The following is a 6,000-nucleotide window of genomic DNA, read 5'->3' as shown; positions in this document are numbered from 1 at the left end:
ATGAGAATGATTGGAAATGTGTCCAATTTGATCTATTTCACAAAGTAAGAACCATATGTAAACATTGTGTGCATGCTAGGAGCATGGGACAAGTGTAATAATTCAAGTAAGAAGTTGATTACCCGAAACGACAAATAATGAGTAATCGATATGGTGATAAATAAAAGGTGTTTTATTTATGCTCAAAGGGTTGAGGCCATATGGGATTAGTATTATTCTTGTGTTTCACTTTGCATGTTTTGACTTCCAGAATAATTGAGTTTATTAAGAATAATTGAATTATTCAAACGGGCCACAGTCGTTCATATGTTAGAAGTAGATATCAATGAAGATTGTCGTGAATTGGTGTGTGGATTGTCTAAAAGAGTATTAGACATAAGCAAATGTTTGCTGCAACGTTCATGAGTGCTTATGAATATGAATTTGAGCATTGGATTAAACCCACGCTCGCTTGGATCACTCCATGAATTGTATCACGAGTGATTGGTGAGACGATAACATCTTATATTCTTAAAACCGAGATGTGTGAGTTGTATCTTTCAAATCAGTTGCACATTGATAATATGTAAACGCACTAGTAACTTGGTGTTATAAAACATATTGTTGTGTGTGATTTGGTTAGTGAGTGCAAGCAAGCATTGTATCAAAGTTTATCCGTTCCTTTTATCCAAAGAAGGATAAAAGCGATATCTTTTGGGCCCCTCGATGGTTTAGCGATGACAAACGTAAATGCTCGGCCGGGCTAGGGCTAATTTGATTTGTTCAATTAGTCTGTCGTCATAAATCAGAAATCAATAAGTAGTACAAAGAGAATGATTTGAAATCATATCTCATACGATATCTAGAATGGAGGAATATATGATCCCTTATCTAAGGACACGCGTATCTGATAGGATCAGAGTTGATAGCGGCTTTGGAAAGCTACGATTGCAGATTAGGATCTGAAGTCATACGCAGAATAGTTATTAGACTTATCCAAGTGGGAGACTGTTGGATTAGTGTCTAAGTCCATAACTATTTTGGTATATACTTGACCCGATAGTGCATGGTCCTTTTGGGTTGCCTTCACCAAAGCAACTTGATTGGAGAAATAAATAAAGAGAGAGAGGTTATTATGATTTATTAATATGTTATAAGAATAATATATTAAAGGAGAAATCATATTTGCTTAATTAATATTGGTCAATAATTAATTAGGAATTAATTTTGTGATCAAGTGGAATTAATTAAACTAGAAGGGCTGAATTGTAATTATGTGATAGTTACAAAATATGGTAATGGTTATCCTAAATATGGGTTGAATGAATTCAAGGAGATAAGGATCCTTGAAATCGTCCAAAGGATAAAGGATAAGGGTTTTCAAGGCTTATCTTATGATTGCTTTGTGGATAAGCAACTAGATAAGGATAATGACTGAAACCCTATCTCTACACCTATATAAAGACCCTAAGGCCTTAGAATTCGTGTAATTTTTCCCAAGGAGTCCTAAGGACGAATTCTAACCTCTCTCCTCTCTCTTTATACCTTCTCCATTTGCTCTTGGTGTTTGTAAGCCATTAGAGGAGTGACACTTCTGACTCTAAGCCTTCCAAAGTCAATTCAAGGAGTAATTAGGATTGTTATTGCTACATAACAATCAAGGTAATATCTTAAACCTAATTTTATATTAATATTGATTTCCATATGCTAGAATTAGGGTTTATAGTCTTGGATTCAAAGCATGTACAATAGAGAAACCTAGATCCAAGCATTAGGGTTTGTATGAGCACATAAGATGTCTTTTGATCAAAACCCATCAATTTCCTACTCTACCGGAGAAGGGAACCACCACAACCAACTGCGGTATCCCCTCCGCCTCCTCCGGTCGTGAACCACCATCACCATACACTCCGATGCTGCTGCTGCCGCCGGATGTTACTTTTGCTTTAGTCTAGCCACTGCCTAATGCTATAACTTCGACCACCATGACACCACCTGAACTCCTCCACCCTCTGTCGTCATTGACCCACTCCATTGTAAGGAAATATAGGGTTTGGGGTTAAGATCTGGGTACCAACTTGGATCGTGAGAACACTTTCTGAACTGATATTTCTACCCTATGTCTGCGTTGCAAGAAATTTAGCCAAGGATAATCCAAGTGGACACTTACGATTCTAGGCATAGAAATCGTAAGCCAATTTTCTATAGAGATTCTGTGAGAGTTTGATGAAAACGAGAGCTAATGATCGTAACTCTCTTCTAAGAAAGAAGTGTCATTTATACATTAAATGAGATTATGGTTTTATTAGGGTTGGGTCGTCATTAGTTTCTTTGTAAGCGAGTCAGGCTAATCTGGATTTAACAAGGATTTAGGAACCCTAGACAGGGGTGCTACCCCTTGTACCCTACTAGGGGTGCTGCCCCTAGACCCCGCCAAAGGGGTGCTGCCCCTTTGGAAACCCCGGACCCAGGGGCGCTACCCCCGACTAGTCGTCGAACTAGCTTCTAATTTGATCTCATACATGCATGCACTCCACAAAACCCCGTACATATATTAGCGTACAAATTATGAATCCCCTTAGCTCACATTTCAATTCAAGTTACTTAAAATGACATGGTGACACTAAAATCACCAACAATCCTCCCCCATTTTAATGTAACCCTTGAACAAACATAACCTTATCAAACAAACCAAACTAGCACATAATGAAAATTTCAAAACGATTGAATTTCAACTTAGTATCATGCATTTTTAAATACTCGAGAATCAGGTTGTTCTAAGAATTGAACCCATCAACCCATTTAAATACCAGAAAGTAAAATGCATACTAGTTTATTGAATTTCTAGCAAAATACAACTTACCACTATTATAAATCCATATGTCCCAATCCTCTCATGATCGTATCAAGGTCAAGTCCACAACCTCTTAAAATGCGGCTACACTTCACAATCACGTAGGTAATTCCTTTCCATGTATCTGCACATACATTTATAAAAGGAATTATTAAGAAGTTAAACTTCAACCAGGATAACTTGTAGAACCGAACACATACCTGGGATGAATAATTCATGTGTTCCAATCTATAAGTATGAGCTTTACACATTAAATTCAACTCCTAACATTATATTAGGAGGGAATTGGGCGTATCATCATTACATAATTAAATGGCCTTTAATCCCATCCCGATTACAGACTTGTGCACTAAGTCTCTTGTCAGACCTTTAGTCAAGTGATCTGCCAAATTTTGTTGTGATTTCACAAACTCAACCGAAATCACACCATTTATGATTAGTTATCTAATCATACTACGTCTAAGACCTAGGTGTCTAGACTTGCCATTATAAACCTGGCTATATACCTTAGCCAAAGCGGTTGCACTATCACAAAGGATAGAAATAGGTGCTATCGGTTTGGACCACAAAGGAATCTCACAGACTAAATTCCTTAGCCACTTTGCTTCTTTACCAACAGCTACTAACGCAACAAACTCAGATTCCATTGTTGAGTTTGTAATGCAAGATTGCTTCTTGGAAGCCTAGTAAATGACACCTCCCCCAATAAAGAATACCCAACCAGAAGTTGAGAAATGGTCCTCCATGTTGGTTACCCAACTTACATGCGGATGACCTTTTAAAACCGAAGGATTCCCTAAGTAGCTCAAACCATAATCCATAGTTCCTTTGAGATACTTAAACACTCTATTTTGAGCACTTGAATTGCTAGTATACCTGCTCAACTTACCCACATCAAAAGCAATCTTAGGTCTGGTACTTGTCATGGCATACATTAAGCTACCAATAGCCTTAGAGTATTCTAATTGTGAAATGGGAATGCCATTATTTGGCATTAATTTCACACTTGGATCCATAGGAGTACTCAAAAGAGAACAATCCATAAAATTAAACCGCTTGAGAATTTTCTCAATATAATGACTTCAAGTCATTACCAATCCTTTGTTCATCCTCTTAATTCTTATTTCAAGAATTACATCATCCTCTCCTAAATCTTTCATGGAAAACTTGGATGATAACAATTTCTTTGTTTCATCCACTTGATTTTGGTCGGTACCAAAAATCAACATGTCATCTACATATAAGCAAACGATCACTCCAGCTCTAGTAGCATCATCAAATCTACTATAAACACATTTTTCACATTGGTTTGTCTTGAAACCAAAAGAAAAAATCACCTCATCAAATATTTGATGCCATCGTTTAGGTGCTTGTTTCAGCTCATACAAAAATTTGACAAGTTTACAAACCATATGCTCTTTACCGGGCATAATGAAACCTTCTGGTTGTTTCATGTAAACTTCCTCGTCAAGATCACCATTTAAAAAGGCTGTTTTCACATCCATTTGGTGAATAACAAGATTGTGGATACTTATCAAGGCAACCAACAATCTAATAGTAGAAATACATGCAACTGGAGCATACATATCAAAATAGTCAATTCCAGGTTTTTGTCTAAAACCTTGAATGACTAACCAGGCTCTGAATTTGTCAATAGTCCCATTAACATTCAATTTCTTTTTGAAAATCCATTTATAACCAAGAGGTTTAGAACCCGGAAGCAAATCAGACAACCCCCATATGTTGTTCTCAAGAATTGATGACATTTCATCATCAATTGCTTCCTTCCAAAAGGAATTATCACGAGACTCCATGGCTTCTTGATATGTCTTAGGATCATCTTCAATACTATAGCAATAGGAGAATTCAAGATTAATTTCATCCCTTGAACCGTCAACCAAATACAGTTGGAAGTTGGATCCGAAATTTTTCGCAATTTGGTCTCTTTTGCTTCTACGAAGCTCTTGGGGTTCTTGCACGACACCACCATCTTGACGTTCAGAATTTTGCTCTTTATTAGCACCAAAATTCAGATCCTTAGGTATTCGAATCGATGAAAACCACATCTTATTAAAAATTGCATCCCATGATTCTATAACAGTCTTAATTGAAACCGAATTATTAGGTTCTATTACATAAAACCTATATACCTTAGAATATTCAACATATCCAATGAATATGCAATCAATTCCATATTCTCCCAAATTTTTCTTTTTGGGATCGATGAGTTTTACAACCGTCCAACATCCCCAAACCCAAAAATAACTCAAATTTGGCTTTTTCTTGAACCAAAGTTCATATGAGACTATTTTGTTCCTTTTATTTAGAACCCTATTTAATAAATGATAGGCCATTAACATGGCCTCTCCCTAGAATCCTTCACTCAATCCCGAGTATGATAACATCGTAACATCGAGTTTACCATTTCCATTAAAACTCAATTCTTGTGCTCAGCAATACCATTATGTTAGGGTGTGTAAGGTGTCATGGTCTCATGAATGATACTCATCGATTGAAAATATATGGGATCCATATATTCACCTCCCGTATCAGTCCTGGGACGTTTAACCGAAATGACCAATTGCAATTCAACCTCAGTTTGTAGATTTTGAATTTATCTAAGGCTTTATCCTTAAAATGTAACAAATACACATTGCAAAACTAAGTACATTCATCATGTAACATCTGAACTTCTAGGTATATTGTATATTTATTTATTCATTTATTTTGAAGATCACTGAGCTACTCGATGAGTCGGTGCTACAACTTGTCGAGTATAGTCGCGATGCGCCACATGAAATTAATGACCTACTCGATGAGTCCGAGAGCAGACTCGCCGAGTAGACGTTGTGATGGGAAACCCTAAATCCCTGGGTTTGGGGCCTATAAAAAGGCACTCTCCTAAGAGTAAACCCTAATTGGCCTTTGAGCTTAGAGAGAGAGTTTTGAGCTAACCTTGAGTATTTGGTTCATCTTTTGAAGAGAAGAAAAGGATCCCAGGCCAATATATGAGAAACAGCTACTAGATCTGTGGCTATTTCACCTCAGAGCTTCTAGGAAAGGTATAAAGCTTGCACCTTTCTAATTTTGTTGAGTAGATCTCATGATTTTGGGAGTTTAGGGATTTTTCAATCTAATACGATGACCTAGAGTATTTTGAGTTCATA

This window comes from Lactuca saligna, chromosome 9 (genome assembly GCF_052625555.1).
Source record: "Lactuca saligna cultivar CGN05327 chromosome 9, ASM5262555v1, whole genome shotgun sequence".
NCBI lineage: Eukaryota > Viridiplantae > Streptophyta > Magnoliopsida > Asterales > Asteraceae > Lactuca > Lactuca saligna.
This window is presented reverse-complemented; position numbering follows the sequence as displayed.